Raw genomic sequence first — 17,569 nt, forward strand, 5'->3', positions numbered from 1 at the left:
AGCATTTAGTGCAGATGGTAATGCAATGTATTGTGGCTATATTGCAGGGCACGTTAAAACTGGCTAAAGAGATGATTTTAAAGCTGGTGAAAATGAACATTTTAAAAATAATCTTTATAAGGAATAGATATTACTTTTTATCAAAAATAGAAATGGCTGACCCATTTATGAAATAAAACATCATCCTGACCATATTAACAAAATACATGGATGTAATGAAAGTTTGTGGAAGCCTAAGTAAAGTGTTTGTACTTGTTGTGAGTAAATCTGTGTAAACAGTATATATCTAAGCATGGTACTTATCTTTTAGTAAATATTGCTTGGTCTAGCTATGGCCTAAAAAAAAAAGGAAAACAGATTGTTGAGCAACTTGAGTACAGTGCAGAAGAATATGCAGTTTTCTTGACTAAACTGGCAGTGACACCATATAATAGGGATTTATATATCAGAAAATTTCTCCCATACATTTAATACTTTCATAATACATCTGTACTACCTACAAACAAGTAATCCATAGTAAAGAAGTCTAAGTGATCCACACTGATTGTTGCTGGTAAAAATGCTTCAGCAGTGTATTTATTCTCAGAAATATTTAATAATAAAATATTAAGAAGGATAACTCTATACTGAAGTCCCACTCTTGTGACCCAAGAGCACTGTGTGGTACTACCTTAACAAAAGAGACACTCAATAATGTTTACTGAATGAATATGTGAATGACTGAGAATTGCACACAACAGGATAATTTCATAAATAGGCTAGCAATAGTCATGCAAGTGAAGTCATTTGAGGGATTTTAGTAAGGCCATTATCTCCATAATCATCGTCTTACTGCCCAAAATGACATATTAAAGATTCTTGCTGCTGGGTTAAAGCACAGCTTTCTGTAAGATTCCTTATTGAAATGAAAAAAAACTTTCAGAAAAATTTAATAAATTACCTATGACACACTATGGCTCACAAATTTATAATTAGAAAAATTTCCCCATAAAAACTGAAGGAAAATAGGGTGGGATTAGGGGTTTGCTCAGAGGAGGAGATGGAATAAGCATTTTGGTGGGGATAAGAAAGGAATGCCCTTTGAAGTTTGGCCCTATTTGTTACCTTAGATAGGCAGCATGAAAATTTGTAGCCCATAATGGAAAGAGAAGGAGTGAAGGAAAATAACCAAAGAGAAAGATCTACTTTGTTATTTTTGTATTAGAGGGGAGTCCAATAAACTAAGTACCTATTATATTTTTCCCAAAACACGAGGAAAATGGCCACATGATTCATGTTTCATGCCACATGACTTGATGCTCTAGCCATAAGAAACTGGGGACTTGGTGCTATAGCCAAGGTATCCATCTGGCTGCCTACTGGGTGACCTGATCTAATTAGACACTCACTGTTGAATGCTAATTAACTCAGGAAAGGGGAGTGTTTCTTAGATGTTTTGAATTCTAGACCCACAGAAGCAGAGGCAGTAGAGAGAAAGGCAGACAGAGGGACTTTGAGTCACAAAAAATAGTTACTAAACAAATACTAAATATCTGCTATGTGCCAGGCACTGTTCTAAGCTGCTGAAGATGTAGTAGTGAAACAAAAGTTTGCCTTCATGAGCTTAGTTGGAGAGACTGGCATTAAATAAAGAATAATTAAATAATATTATTTTAGGTAGTGCTAAGTCCACACAGAAAAATAAATTAGATATGGGAACCGAATTTTTTTGTTTTGTTTCTTCAGATTGGGTGGTCAGGGAAGGCTTCTCTTAGGAGGAGGTAGTTGAATTGAGAGAGATCTAGAGGGCAGCCCGGGGGGCTCAGTGGTTTAGCGCTGACTGGCCCAGGGCATGATCCTGGAGACGAAGGATCGACTCCCATGTCGGGCTCCCTGCATGGAGCCTGCTTCTCCCTCTGCCTCTCTCAGTCTCTCATGAATAAATAAATACAATCTTAAAAAAAAAAAAGAGAGAGAGAGAGATCTAGAATATATGGTGAGACAGAATTTATCAGTGGAGAAAATAGCATTTGGAAAAGCTTGGAGATGGGATCCCTGGGTGGCGCAGCGGTTTGGCGCCTGCCTTTGGCCCAGGGCGCGATCCTGGAGATCCGGGATCGAATCCCACGTCGGGCTCCCAGTGCATGGAGCCTGCTTCTCCCTCTGCCTGTGTCTCTGCCTCTCTCTCTCTCACTGTGTGCCTATCATAAATAAAATAAAAAAAAAAAAAAAAAAAGGAAAAGCTTGGAGACAGGAGTATGCTTGTTGTGTTTTAAGGAACAAGAAGAAGGCCAGTGTTGGAACAGTGAGAGGTAATGAGGCTGATAGTTACTGAGATTGGGAAGTATCCAGGACTCAAATTATATAAAGCCTTAGAAATCAGTGTGCTGGGAAGCCACTGGAGGGTTTTGAACAGAAAAGTGATAGGGTATGAGGTGCATTTTAACAACAGCTTGGGCTGCTGTGCGAACGGACCGAGGGAGAGAGAGCAGAAACAAGATGGTAAGTTAGGAGTGGATTGCAGTCCAAGAGAGAGATGATGGTGGCTTGAAATGCTATTTTTTTTTTTTTGTTTTGTTTTTTTTGTTTGTTTGTTTGAAATGCTATTAGCTGTGGAACTCATAAGAAGTGGTTGGATTCAGGCTGTATTTTGAATCTGAAGCAGTCAGGATTTGCTAATGGTCTTATTGTGACATGCAGGAAAGAGAAGACTGAATGCTGACTCCAAATGGGAGTTACTAGGAGACAGGTAATAAATACATAGTTGAGACAGAGGCGATCATTAGATGAGCACGTCATCAGAGCCACTAGTTGGTTACTAGAGCCACTATTTGGGCTTTAAGACTGTTGTAGCTTCCTCACCAACAAGGAGCTATCTTTATATTTCTCTGTTGTCTGTTGTATAGCAGCTGAGTCAGTTTCCTCAGATTAATTTCTTCCCCATATGTGCTCCAGTAAATCTGTATCACCTTGGTGCATCTGTATCTCCTGCAACGTGAAAGGCCCTAACTAATATAGTTTTGCTGAGCACTTCTTAGGTTCACATAAATATTATTGATGTTTATCATACTTAATCCAAAGTCTTGGCCGCACTTATCAAACATTAAACTTTAATATTAAAAGAATTCTGGTAGCTCGATTTAAGCCGAATGTTTCATGTCTTAATAATGGCTTTACAAAGCAAAATTTAAAATGTTTGAAATTTAAAAAAAAATTACTTGAAAAGAGGGATGCCATGACCTTTAAAAAATTATTTAGTTACTTGAATAGTTGTATAGTCAACACTCTGACAACAGGGTACACTCCTTGCGAACAGGATCTGTATTTATTCTCTGCGGTATCACTAGTGCCTTGTTTGGTGCTGGAAAAACAGTAGATATACAGCATCTCTTGTATTTAAAAATGAATGAATTGATGTATGCTAATATTTCATTAGAACTGCTTATTTTATATATAGAACCTGTGACCTTTTCCTCCCTGGGATAGACATAACTTTGGCACAAAGCTTCTTTACAATGAATGTAGTAATTGATGTAAAAAGGAAATATGTAACTACAGAGGGTAGATTTCAACTTGTAGGAGATGAGCCAGAAACTTATTTGGGTTTAAAATATAGATGTCATTTGTTTACTTGAAAAAAACCCCAATTTTGTGTGTTACATAAAAATATGCATAACTAGAATAAGAAGAGGTTATTTTTTTTATAACATCTGTGTACAAAGTATTATTAGCACTGCTAATCTAAGAACTTAATCATTGGCATGATACCTGTATCACCACCAGATGCAAGCTCTCTGAATCTAACAGTAAATAAATGGTTTTGAATAATTTTAGTATAATTTTAAAAAGAAACAAAAATGTAAACATTTTTCCCTAAAGCTAGCTCATTGGTCCAAAGCTAGCTCATTTATAAATGAATATTTTAAAAATGTGCCATTGTGTTTCTAAATTACAGTTTTCCTTTCATATAAAATAAAAATAGACATCCGTGAATAGTAGTTGTTATGAAAACAGAATTTTAGTGGATGCACCAACATAATTAGAAAAAAAATACAGAACGATTTTCAAACAAACTCAATCCTCAAGACAAAAAACTAACTTTTGTTAAAAATGGAAACCTACCACCAGCCACATCTGTCAATGAAATGTTTTGTAGACAGGCTTGGGATAAAGTAGGTTGTGCAGACTCAGATTGAACTTCTAAAAGTATAGTGAGTTAAGAATATAAAAACTGCTATGTAGAGTTTGTCCACTGTTTTTCTTGCCCAGTATTTAGTTTCCACTAGTAGAACCAAGGGATATGTTGTAGGAAAGAAGGCTTTCTCTTCTTCATATCATTCTCAAAAAGTCAGGTTTAAAACACTGCAAATTTCCTTAAGTCATTATGACTATCATATTTTACTTTAAGTAATTTTCAAGTTATTTTCATAGTTTGCACTTCCTTGGGAGTAATAAATTCCGTGTATTTGCTATCTCTTACTAGTGTAAAATATTCTTTTAAAAAATCATCATTGCCTTGAAAGAGAAGGTCTAGATTAGCTTATACTTTGCCCTCTCTCTCAGTCTTGGCAGTAAGTTTAGTACTTTGTACTACTTTTGAAATCTTTTGTATATGGATTATCAATTTTCTTCTAGAAATATTTTCATCTGCAAAGTTGGTGTTGCTAGTCAATACTTACCACTTGAACATGGTCATTGAACTTTTTTCTTTATATATTTTATTACAGCAAAATACAAAAACATAAAAGTCAGCATTTAAACCATTTTAGTGTCTAATTCAGTTACATTTAGTACATTCACAATGTACAGCAATCATCACTTTAGTTCCAGAACATTTTCATCACCCCAAAAGGAAACTGCATACCCATTAAACAGTCACTCCTGATTCTCCTCTCCCTACAAACTCTGCAACCATGAATTTGCTGTCTCTATAGATTTGCCTATCCTGGATATTTCATATAAATGAAACCATACAACATGTGGCCTTTTGTGTCTGACTTCTTTTACTTAGCACAGTTTATTTGCAAGGTTCATGTATTAGCACTTCATTCTCAAAAAGATATATCTATTTATTTTAGAGAGAGACAGAGTGAATGGGGGAGGAGTCAAGGGGGAGGGAGACAAGAAGACTCCTTGCTGAGTGGCTGGGGCTTGATCCTGGATCCTGAGATCACTGAGATCTAGACCCGAGCTGAAATCAGGAGTTGGACACTTAACTGACTAAGCCACCCAGGCGCCTCTTATCTTTCTATTATCTGTTCACCTTTGATGATAACTTGGGTTGTTTCCTCCTTTTTTGCTATCATAATGCTCCTGTGGATGTTCATTACAAGATTTGTTTGAAGGTCTGTTTTTAGTTTATCTGGATATATATCTAGGAGTGAAATTGCAGGTTGTTATGGTAGTGTTATGTTTAAATTTTTGAGGAGCTACCATACTGTTTTCTACAGTGGGTGTACCATTTGGCATTCTTACCAGCAATATATGAGTGTTTCCCTTTCTCCAAATCTTTGTTAATACTTATTTTCTGATTTTTTTTTTTTTTAGCCATCCTAATGTACTGTCATTTTGATTTGCATTTCTGTAATCACTAGTGGTGTTGAGCATCTTTACATTTGCTTTTGGCCATTTGTATATCTTTTTTGGAGAAATGTCTATCCAAGTCTTGTGCCCATTTTTAAATATTTTGGATATTAAACCCTTATCAGATATATGATCTGCATATATTTTTTTCCCATTTTGTGGGTTGCCTTTTTCCTCTGTTGACAGTATTCTTTAATGTACAAATATTTTTAATTTTGATAAAGTTCACTTTATTTTTTAAATTGTGCTTTTGGCGTCAAGTGTAAGAATCCATTGCTAATCAAAGGCCATGAAGATTCACCCCTTCATCTTCTTCTAAGAGGTTCATAGTTTTAGGTCTTTGAGTAATTTTTGTATATAGTGTGAGGTTAGTGTCTAGCTCATTCTTTTGCTTGTCATATCCAATGTTCCTAGCATCATTTTTTAAAGAGAGTATTTTTTCCTACTGAGTGGTCCAATCATCCATGTTGATAATCAGTTGACCACAGATAGATTGGCTTATATATAGACACATCAGTTCAATTCCATTCATGTATGTCTATCTGTATTCTGGTACTACACTGTTTTGGTTACTGTAACTTTGTAGTAAGTTTTGAAATCAGGAAACCTGAGTTGTCCAGCTTTGTTTTTCTTTTTCAAGATTGTTGAGCCTATTTGAGGTCCTTGCAATTCCATATGAATTTTAGGATAAGCTTTTCTACTTCTACAAAATTGGTTGTTGAGCTTTCATAGGAATTGCTTTGAATCTGTAGATCATCTTGGGAGAGCATTGACATCTTTTTTTTTTTTTTAAAGATTTTATTTATTTATTCATGAGAGACACAGAGAAAGAGAGAGAGGCAGAGACACAGGCAGAGAGAGAGAAGCAGGCTCCATGCAGAGAGCCTGATGTGGGACTTGATCCTGGGTCTCCAGGATCATGCCCTGGGCCGAAGGCAGGCATTTAATCGCTGAGCCACCCAGGGATTCCAAGCATTGCCATCTTTTAACCATATTAAATATTCCAACCCATGCCTTTTTCATTTGTTAGGTATCCTCTACTATCTTTCAGTGATTTTTTGTAGTTTTAACTGTACAAGTCTTGTACCTGCCTAGTTACATTTATTCCTATGTATTTATTCTTTTTGCTGCTATTATAAATGGTTTGTTGTTTAATTTCCTGTTTGGATTGTTTATTGCTAGTATGGAAATACAACTGTTTTTTTGAGTGTTCTTATAGTCTGCAGTTTTGTTGAATTAGTTCATTAGCTTGTTTTTGTGGGTTCTTCAGGATTTTCTATATACAAGATCATACAATTTGCCAGAAGGGATTGTTTTGTTTATTTACCCCCCCTATTTAGATATCTTTAATCTGATTGCTCTGGCTAGAATTCCAGTACAATGTGAAATAGCAGTGGTGAAAATATGCATCCTTTTGTTCCTAATCTTAGGGGGAGAACTTTCAGTCTATCACCATTCAGTATGATGAATGGGATTTTTAATAAATGTTTTTTATTGTGTTAAGTAAGTTCTCCTCTATTCCTAATTTTCTGAGCATTTTTGTCTTGAAAGTGTGTTGAATTTGTCATATGCTTTTTGTTGAGTGAGATGATCAAGTACATTTTTCTTCCTTTGTTCTATTAATATGATGTATATTGCTTGATTTTCTTATGTGGAACCATCATTGCATCTCTGGAATAAATTCTAGTTAGTTATGGTGTATAATCCTTTAATGTGCTACTGGATTTAGTTTGCTAGTTTTTTTTTTTTTTATAAAGATTCTATTTATTTATTCATGAGAGACACAGAGAGAGAGAGGCAGAGACACAGGCAGAGGGAGAAGCAGGCTCCATGCTGGGAACCCAACGTGGGACTAGATCCCGGGACTCCAGGATCACGCCCCGGGTGGAAGGCAGGCACCAAACCACTGAGCCACCCAGGGATCCCTAGTTTGCTAGTTTTTATTGAGGATTTTTGCATCAGTATTCATAAGAGATATTGTCCTGTAGTTTTCTTGTGATATCTTTGGCTTTAGTAATGCTGGCCTTGAACAATGTGTTAGGAAGTACTACTTTCTCTCTTTTTTGGAAAGATTTTTGAATAGTATTGGTGTTAATTCTTCTTTAAATGTTTGGTAGAATTCATCAGAGAAGCCATCTGATCTAGGGCTTTTCTTGTTTGGAAATTTTTGAAAAGTTTTTTAAAATTTAAATTCAATTTAGTTAACATATAATGTATTACTAGTATCAGGGGTAGAATTTAGTGATTCATCAGTTTTGTATAACACCCAGTGCTCATTACATTAAGTGCTCTTCTTATTGCCCATCACCAAATTACCCTATCCCCCTCCCACTTCTCCTTCAGTAACCTTCAGTTTGTTTCTTATAGTTAAGAGTCATTGATTCAATCTGTTTACTCATTATAGATCTGTTCAGATTTTCTATTTTTTCTTGAGACAGTTTTGGTAGTTTGTGTGTTTATAGAAATTTGTCCATTTCTCTGGATTACTTAATTTGTTGATACACAGTTTCTCATAGAATTCTCTTGTGATCCTTTTAATTTTTATAATTTTGTAGTAAGTATACACACACTTTCATTTCTGATTTTGGTTATTTGTGTCTTCTCCTTTTTTTTTTTTCTTAGTTTACCTAATGGTTTGTCAGTTTCATTGGTTTTTTAGAAAAGCCAACTTTTGGTTTCATTGATTCTTTCTATTGTTTTTTTCTCTTGTCTCTTTCATTTATTTCTGCTCTAATCTTTGTATTTCCTTCCTTATGCTGGCTTGGAGTTTAGTTTGCTTTAGTTTGTTCTTCTTTTTCCTTGTTCCTTAAGTTGTAAAGTTAGATTTTCCTTTTTGAGATCTTTCTTCTTTTTAAAATGTAGGTATTTATAGCTATAATTATCCCCCTGGGCACTGCTTTTGCTGCATCTATAAGTTTTGATATGTTGAGTTTTTGTTTTTGTTCATCTTAAAGTATTTTCTAATTTCCCTAATGAGTTCTTCTTTAACTCATTGGTTGTTTAAGTACATGTTGTTTACTTTCCATGTATTTGCAGATTTTTCAGTTTTCCTTCTGTTGTTGATTTCTAGTTTCATTCTATTATGGTTGGAGAAGATATTTTGTATGATTTCAATCTTTTTAAATTTATTGAGTCTTTTTTAATGGCCTAACATATGGTCTATCCTGGAGAATATTCTAAGTGCATTTGAGAAAAATGTGTATTCTACTCTTGGGAGGAGTAGAATACGTATGTATGTATGTTTTTTTAGTTTTGGTTTATAGTGTTGTTCAAGCTCTCTACCTTTGTTCTGATCTTCTGTCTAGGTATTATATCCATTATTGAAGTTGGGTATTGGTTTCCAACTATTATCATAGTAGAACCCATTTATTCCTTTAGTTATTGTTTTAAATGTTTTGGGACTCTGCTTTTAGGTGTGTATGTGTTTATAATTGTTATATCTTCTTTATGGATTGATCCTTTTTATCAATATATAATGTCTTTGTCTTTTGTAATTATTTTTGTCTTAAACTCTATTTTAGGGACACCTGGGTGGCTCAGCTGTTTAGCGCCACCTTCAGCCCAGGGCTTGATCCTGGAGACCTGGGATCGAGTCCCGCCACCAGCTCCCTATGTGGAGCCTGCTTCTCCCTCTGCCTGTGTCTCTGCCTCTTTTTCTGTGTCTCTCATTAATAAGTAAATAAAATCTTTAAAAAATATATTTTATCTGATATTAGTATAGCCACTTCATGATGCTCACTTTTGGTACTATTTGAATGGAATATCTATTCTATTCTATTCTATTCTATTCTATTCTATTCTATTCATTTTCAACCTATTTGTGTTGAATTTGGTTTAAAGTGAGTTTCAAGAGTAGCATAGAATTGGATCATGTTTTTAGAATCTATTCTGTCACTCTCTATTAATTGGAGAGTTTAATCCATTTACATTTAAAATAATCACTGATAAGGAGGGATTTACTTCGGACATTTTACCATGGGGATTACCATGTGATTACCATGGGGATTCAAATTTGTAACAATCAAGTTTGAATTAATATCAAACTAATGAAAATATCATTATTTTCACTAGTATACAAAACTCTGCTCTTATGCAGCTCCATCCCCTTCATGTTTGCATTGTCACAGATTACATCTTTATATATTTTGTGCCTATTAACATAGATTTATAATTATTGTTTTATTAATCTGTCTTTTAAATTATATAGAAAACAAAAAGAATTACAAAACAAAAATATAGTAATACTGGTTTTTATATTTACCTGTCCAGCTATTTTTGCCATGTTCCTTGTTTCTTCATATGGTTTTTAGTTACTATTTAGAGTTCTTTAATTTGAACCTGAGAAACTCCCTTTTAACATTTCCAGGGCAGGCTACTAGTAATGGACTTTCTCAGTTCTTGTTTATTAGAGAATGTCTTAATTTCTTCTTTATTTTTGAAGGAGAGTTTTGCCAGATAGAGAATTTTGGTTAACAGCTTTTTTATTCTTTCTTTTAGTATTAAATGAGTCATCCCACTACTTCCTGGCTTCCAAGATTTTTGATGAAGGAATTGGCTGATCTTATTGAGGCTCCCTTATATATGACAAGTTGCTTCTGCCTTGATGCTTTCAAGATACTTTCTTTGTTTTTCCCATTTGATAGTAGATGATATTGTGTGTTTGTGTGGATTTCTTTGAGTTTATTTTATTTGGAGTTTATTAGAATTCTTGGATATGTAGATTCATGTCTTTCATCACATTTGTGCAGATTTTAGCCATTGTTTCGTAAGATTGTCTTTTCTTCTCTCCTCTTGTTATGACACTCCCATTTTATGTATATTGGTACATTTGATGGTACCTTACAGGTCCTTTAGGCTCTGTTTACTTGTCTTCATTTTTAAGAATTTTCTACTACACAGACTGTATAATTTAAATTGCCTCATCTACAAGCTCACTGATTCTTCCTTGTGCCTGCTCAGATTTGCTGTTGAATCTCTTATGTTCAACACTAGAGAAGCTATTGTATTTTCAGTACAATATTATATGTAATATTTAATTATTGTACTTCTCAAGTCCAGAATTATTTTTTTTAAAATTTTATTTATTTATTTATTTATTTATTTATTTATTTATTTATTTATGATAGTAAATAAATAAATTTATTCGATATTCCACACGAAGCCTTTTTACGGAGGGAAAGTCCACAGGGTCACAGCAGAAGTGAAACACAACCCAACCAACACCATTGTTTGCAAAGCCCACGGGGAGTGGAACGGTACTTTAGAGTTCACATACAACAGCGGAGAGACCAGGGTCATCAACACAACCACGCTGCCAGTGTACCCCAAGAAGATCAGACCTCTGGAGAAGCAGGGGTCCATGGAGTCCAGGAACCTCTGGCAGGAAGTGACCAGATACCTGCGGCTGGGGGACATTGATGCTGCCACCGAGCAGAAGCGGCGCCTGGAGGAGAAGCAGCGGGTGGAGGAACGAAAACGGGAGAACCTGCACACGCCATGGCAGCCCAAGTATTTTATCCAGGAGGGTGATGGCTGGGTATACTTCAATCCTCTTTGGAAGGCACACTGATGGGGTGGAGGTGCAGAGCTTTCAGAGAGAGCCGTTTTTGTAGGAATTAAAGTGGTACAGTATCAAAAAAAAAAAAAAAAAAGAGAGAGAGAGAGAGAGGCAGAGACACAGGCAGAGGGAGAAGCAGGCTCCACGCACTGGGAGCCTGACATGGGACTCGATCTCCAGGATCATGCCCTGGGCCAAAGGCAGGCGCTAAACTGCTGCGCCAACCAGGGATCCCTCAAGTCCAGAATTCTTACTTGGTTCCTTTTTGTAATTTGTAACCATTTATTGATATTCACTACTTAATCATACATCATTCTCTTGCTTTCTTTTAGGCTTCTGTCCAGTTTCTTTAGCTGTTCAGCATATTTAAAACAGTTAATTCAAAGTTATTGTTTAGTATTTTCCTCTGTCTACACGGATAACTACATCAAAAGATGTTAAAATTTTTGCTTTACCCATTGTAACATACTTTAGAAAACTCAAGAGGAGAAGGATGGTCTATTATGTTTACCCATATTTTTGCTCTTTTGTCATTTTTTCTTAATTCTTGATGTTCAAAGTTTTCTTCTATAATTTCCTTTTTGTTTGAAAAAAAATTTTTTTTAAGCCATTCTTATTGAGTTGGTCTGCTGGTGACAACTTCTTCTGCTTGCTTTTATTTGAGAATGTCTTAATTTTTCTTTTATTCCCCAAGGATATTCTAGGTGAGTAAAGAATCCTGGAATGACACTTTTTATATAAAACTAAAACTACTAAAAATGTCTAGGTAAAACTACTAAAAAAGGACAAATATAATTACTAAATAGTAGTTATATTTTACAAATAAAACTACTAAAAGGGACAAATTATATTACTAAACCAAAGAATTTTTTTGAAAATTGTTATTTGAAGGGAAAGATTTTAAGCATTTGTATTATCTTTCCAAATATAATTTAGGGTAAACAAATTAAAAGGGAAAGCTCCATCTTTACAAAATAATGGCATAAACTTAGAAAAATAGCTATATTCAGAAAATTACCATTTCACAATCCTTAATGAAATTATTGTTTCAGATAACGAGTATTAATTGGTAATAAAATTATTAAATGAAATTTGAAATTCAGCTGGAGATTTAAATGGTGGTAAATAATAATAAAAATTCTCCTTTGAAGAAAGGGGAGGAGCATTATGCAGTGGAAGGGTGGCACCTTAATGCAGTGGTCATTGGTGGGAATCAGGTATTATCTATCTCCAGTTGTGATGCAGTATGAACTACAGGGCCTCATATATATATATATATATATATGTATATATATATTGGCCAGACATGTTTAATTTTAATCCAGACAAATCTTTAGATTTAACTTCCAGTTGATTTTTTAAGGGAAATTCAGGGATAGGTAATTAAATAATACCAAAAAGGGAGCAATCAGATGAATCTAGAAGGTGAGACATTGTGTAGGACAACTGTCCTAATGACTTCAACCAGTTGGTGTCATGAAAATGTGGTGTTTAAAAGAAAGCCTTACTGGCTGACAGCTAGATGGAATGTGAGGTCCTGGGTTGGATCCTGTTTTAAAAGAAAACAGTCATAAGGCACTTTGAGAACAAGTTGGGGGTGATGGTTTATGAACTGAATATTAGAGGATACTAAGGAATTTCTGTTATATCTGTGAAAATATTTTCTTGGGTGTATAGAAAAGTCTATATTAAGATAGTGTGTACAGAGATAGACAGATTGACTAATACACTGGATTACAGACTCCAGAAACAGACTGAAGTTCATGTGAAAGGTCAATATAGAACTAATATGGCAATGCAAATCATTAGGAAAAAGTCATCTATCTAATTAATGGTGCTGAAACAATTGATCAACCATACAAAAAATGAAATGAGGTCTCTGTATCATATAGTGTCTAGAAATCAATTACAGGTGCATAAAAGACAAATGTGAAAGTTATAACTTCAAAATTTCAAAATAAAGTGTGAAATAGTGTCTTTATGACTTTTATATAGGGAAGAATTATTTTTTAAACATAATTAAAAAATGTGCACTATATATAAAATAAAAGATTAAGAACATAAAAAGATAAACCATATCCTGGGAGAAGATATTGACAAGACAAAATATTGGCATGGTATTAGTATCCAGAGTATGAAAATACTTTTTATAATTTAATAAGAAAAGATAAACTTTTAAAAAATAGATGGTGAACATTTTATTTTAATTAATTAATTAATTTTAAAAAAGATTTTATTTATTTATTAATGAGAGAGAGAGAGAGAGACAGAGACAGGGACACAGGCCGAGGGAGAAGTAGGCTCCATGCAGGGAGCCTGACATAAGATTTGATCCCGGGTCTCCAGGATTACCCCTGGGGCGAAGGTGGTGCTAAACCGCTGAGCCACCTGGGCTGCCCGATGGGAACATTTTAGAGGAGATATGAATGGCAAACAAACCTATGGAAAAGATGCTAAAACTCATTAGATTATGTTAATTTGATATATTATGTATATCATAGCAATATGTTATTTATTACAATGAGATTTTATTTTGCACCTAATAGTTTGGTATTAATTGAGTCTTGCAGCCCAAAATGTTGGTAAGTATATGAAGGAATAAGAACTTATATATATATTTATTTATTTATTTTAAAAGATTTTATTTATTTATTCATGAGAGAGAGAGAGAGAGGCAGAGACACAGGCAGAGGGAGAAGCAGGGTCCCTGCAGGGAGCCTGATGTGGGACTCAATCTCACGTCTCCAGGGTCGCACCCTGGGCTGAAGGCAGTGCTAAACCACTGAGCCACCTGGGCTACCTTAGAAAAAACTTCTAGATTCAAAATTGAACATATGCATATCCTACATCTCACCTATTTAATCTAGATAAATTCTTGCACAAGTATACTATCATACATTATAGCATAGCATAAATACAAAAGTATTTATGGAACATTTTTTTGTAATAGCAAAAACCTATAATAAGCCACTTGTTATTTGACAGGAGAATGGATTAAGAAATTGTCATAGTGACAGAAGAAGAATGAATATAATACAGCTTCACATAGTAAGAGTAGATCTTGGAAACATGATGGTGAGTGAAGAAATAAAGTCATAGAAGACTACATACAGTATGATACCATTTTAAAATAATGTTTTTAAAAAGACAAAACTAAAGAATACATGGTTTATGGATTCGTATACATGTGGGTAAAACTATTTTTTTAAAGCAAGGAAATGATAACATTCAGGATAGTGATTAATCTGAATGAGACAGAGAAATAGGATCAGTGAGGAACAGAGATAGTTTTAATGCTACGGGTAAAGTTCTCATTAAAATAAATGGTGGACTCATATATTGTTTTGTTATGTATCATGTAAAACTACAGTAAAAATTAAGAGATTGTGAAATATTTCTACCAAATGCTAGAGTGCATTCTTTTGTATGAATATCCACTAATAAGAATAAAAAAATAATTTTCTTACCTTTAAATTCCTTTTCTATAATGTTGAAAGTAGTTTAATAGCTAAATAGCTGGTATGGTGCTATTTTTAAAAAATATTTTATTTATTTATTTATGAGAGACACACAGAGAAGCAGGCTCCCTGTGGGGAGCCTGATGGACTCCATCCGAGGACCCCGGGATCACAACCTGAGCCAAAGGCAGATGCTCAACCACTGAGCCACCCAGGTGCCATGATATGACACTGTTTTTTTGTAGGTCTTTCATTGGGGCGGGGGGGAAGACGTTAGTCTGTTTCTCCACCTGGATAGCCTAATGTGCATTTCCAATTTTTCCCCCTAGTCTGTCTAAAATAGCATGGCCTCTGAAAGGCCATACCTGACTTAAATCTTTTAATAGTCATTGAAATAAGATTTAGTATAGATTTTATTTCATTTCATGTAGTAGATACTAAACTAAATAGATACTAAACTAGATTAACTAAAGTTAATTAAAGTTAATTAATTAAAATTAAAGTTAATAATTAAAGTACCTTAGAATGAAATTTATGTAGGAGGTAATAATGAGAGTACATTTTTTCATTAAAGATTTTTACACTTGATTTATCTTTTAGAAATGTGTAGTTTTACAAAATATATGAATAAAATCCCAAGATATTATGAAGACTTTTTTTTTCTTAGTATAATATGCAGACCTAGAATTATTTAAAAAATTTTCAAGACTGGTGTAGATACTATATAAAAACTGTGTAAATTCTGTTGATATAATATGATGCATAGCTCAGAGAAGCAGCCACCAAATTTTATATGGTACCAACTCTTTTATTTATAATTAGATGTGGATAATGCATTACCACAAAATAAAAGCCAAAAGGATATTTTATGATTTTATGGTAGGTCTCAATTTACAATTGTGTCAAGGTGCTGCGTAGTGTTAGATTCACACCATGGTAGTAGAGAGGGATTTTTCTCATTCTTTTCTATGGTTGGATGGTATCTATTAATTTTGTGGATGTAATATAGTTCAGTTAGCCTGTCATTTTTAAAGGACATTTGGGTTGTTTTCAGTTGTTTGGTCTGACAAATAATGTATATGCTGTTTGTGTATTTGCTGTTTTGTGTTTCTTGAAGTGTATCTTCAGGGAAGATTGCTAGAAGTGGAGTTGAGGGGGTAAAGAGTAAACACATTTGTAATTTTTTTTGATAATACCAACATCCTTCTCAATAGAGATCACATCATTTTGCATCCCAACCACAAATGTTTGAGAGTACTTGTTTTGCTAGAGCCTTGATAGAGTATGCTGTCAAACTTGGGAGTTTTGCCAATTTGATAGGTTAAAAAATGGATCTCAGTGTAGCGTAACTTGCATTTCTCTTATGAAATAGGTAGAGCAGATTTTAATTTGTTTAAGGGTCATTAGCATTTCTATATGTGTGAATTGCTATTTTCCTATTTTTTTTCTTGGATATGATCATTTTTTAAAATTTGTTTTAGGCCCTTTTTATATATCTTTATCTGTATGTACACATATATATGTATATATTTTTGCCATGCAAATTTATTTTGTATTTATAAAATCAAATTTATCTGTCTTTTATTTTATGAATTTCAGGTTTTTAAACAAATTTTTTATTTATATATTCATGACAGAGAGGCAGAGACAGAGGCAGAGGGAGAAGTAGGCTCTACAAAGGGAGCCCAATATGGGACTCGATCTTGGGAATCTGGGATCACACCCTGAGCTGAAGGCAGATGCTCAACCACTGCACTACCCAGGCATCCCTGGATTCTAGATGGGAATGGCTAGAAAGTCATGGGAAAGGCTTTTTCATTTCCAGGTTATTAAGGTATTCAATCATAATTTCTTCTAGTATTTATAGTTTAAAATTTTTTAGTTTCTATTAAAATTTTTTTCTTTTTAGTTGAGAGAGGGAGAGAGAGAGAGAGAGAGAGAGAGAGAGAGAGAGGGAGAGAGAGAGAATGAGTGGTGAGAGGAGCCCAGGGGGAGAGAGAAGTAGAAGCAGCAGACCCCCTGCTGAGTAGGGAGCTTGATGAGATGTGGGGCTTGATCCCAGGACCCAGAGATCATGACCAGAGCTGAAGGCAGCCATTTAAATGACTGAGCCACTCAGGTGCCCCTAAATTTTTTTAAAGTAAGCTCTAACTCCAACATGGGGCTTGAATTCACGACCCCAAGATCAAGAGTTGCTCAGTGGACTGAGCCAGCCAGGTGCTTATCAGTTTCTTTTCTTTTCTTTTTTAGTTTGAGTACAGTTGACACACAGTGTTACATTAGTTTCAGGTATACAAATTAGTAAATCGACAAGTTTATATATTATATTATGTTTACCACAAGTCTAGCTACTATCTGTCCCATTATATCATTATTACAATATCATTGACTGTATTCCTTATGCTCTGCTTTTTATTCCCATTTACCGATTCCATAACTGGAGACCTGTATCTCCCCCTCCCCTTCACCCATTTTGCCCATTCCCCCCCACCACTTTCCCTTCCAGCAACCATCAGTTTGTTTGGTGTATTTATAGTTCTGATTCTGCTTTTTGTTTATTCATTTTTTAAAGATTCCATTTAAGAGTGAAATCATATGATATTTGTCAAAACCTCTCACTTAGCATAATATCCTCTAGGTCCATCCATGTTGTCTTAAATGGCACTATATCATCCTTTTTTATGGCTATGTAATATTTTTATATTTAGACTTCTGAATCATTTGGAGTTTATTTATTCTGTACTGATCCAGTTTTAACTTCTTCCAAATGGTGATCCAATTGTCCTGGCATCATTTATTAAAAAGTTCTTTTCCCCAGTCACTTAAGATGTCATTTGAATGATAAACTAAAATTTTATATATACTGGTTCTATTTTTAGACTTTATGGTCTGTTTTATTGATCCATTTATGTGTCAGTAAATTATAGAGGCTTTGTAGTGTTTTTAAGATCTTTTTTTTTTTTTTTTTTTTTTAAATTTTTATTTATTTATG

This window comes from Vulpes vulpes, chromosome 3 (assembly GCF_048418805.1).
Source record: "Vulpes vulpes isolate BD-2025 chromosome 3, VulVul3, whole genome shotgun sequence".
Lineage (NCBI taxonomy): Eukaryota > Metazoa > Chordata > Mammalia > Carnivora > Canidae > Vulpes > Vulpes vulpes.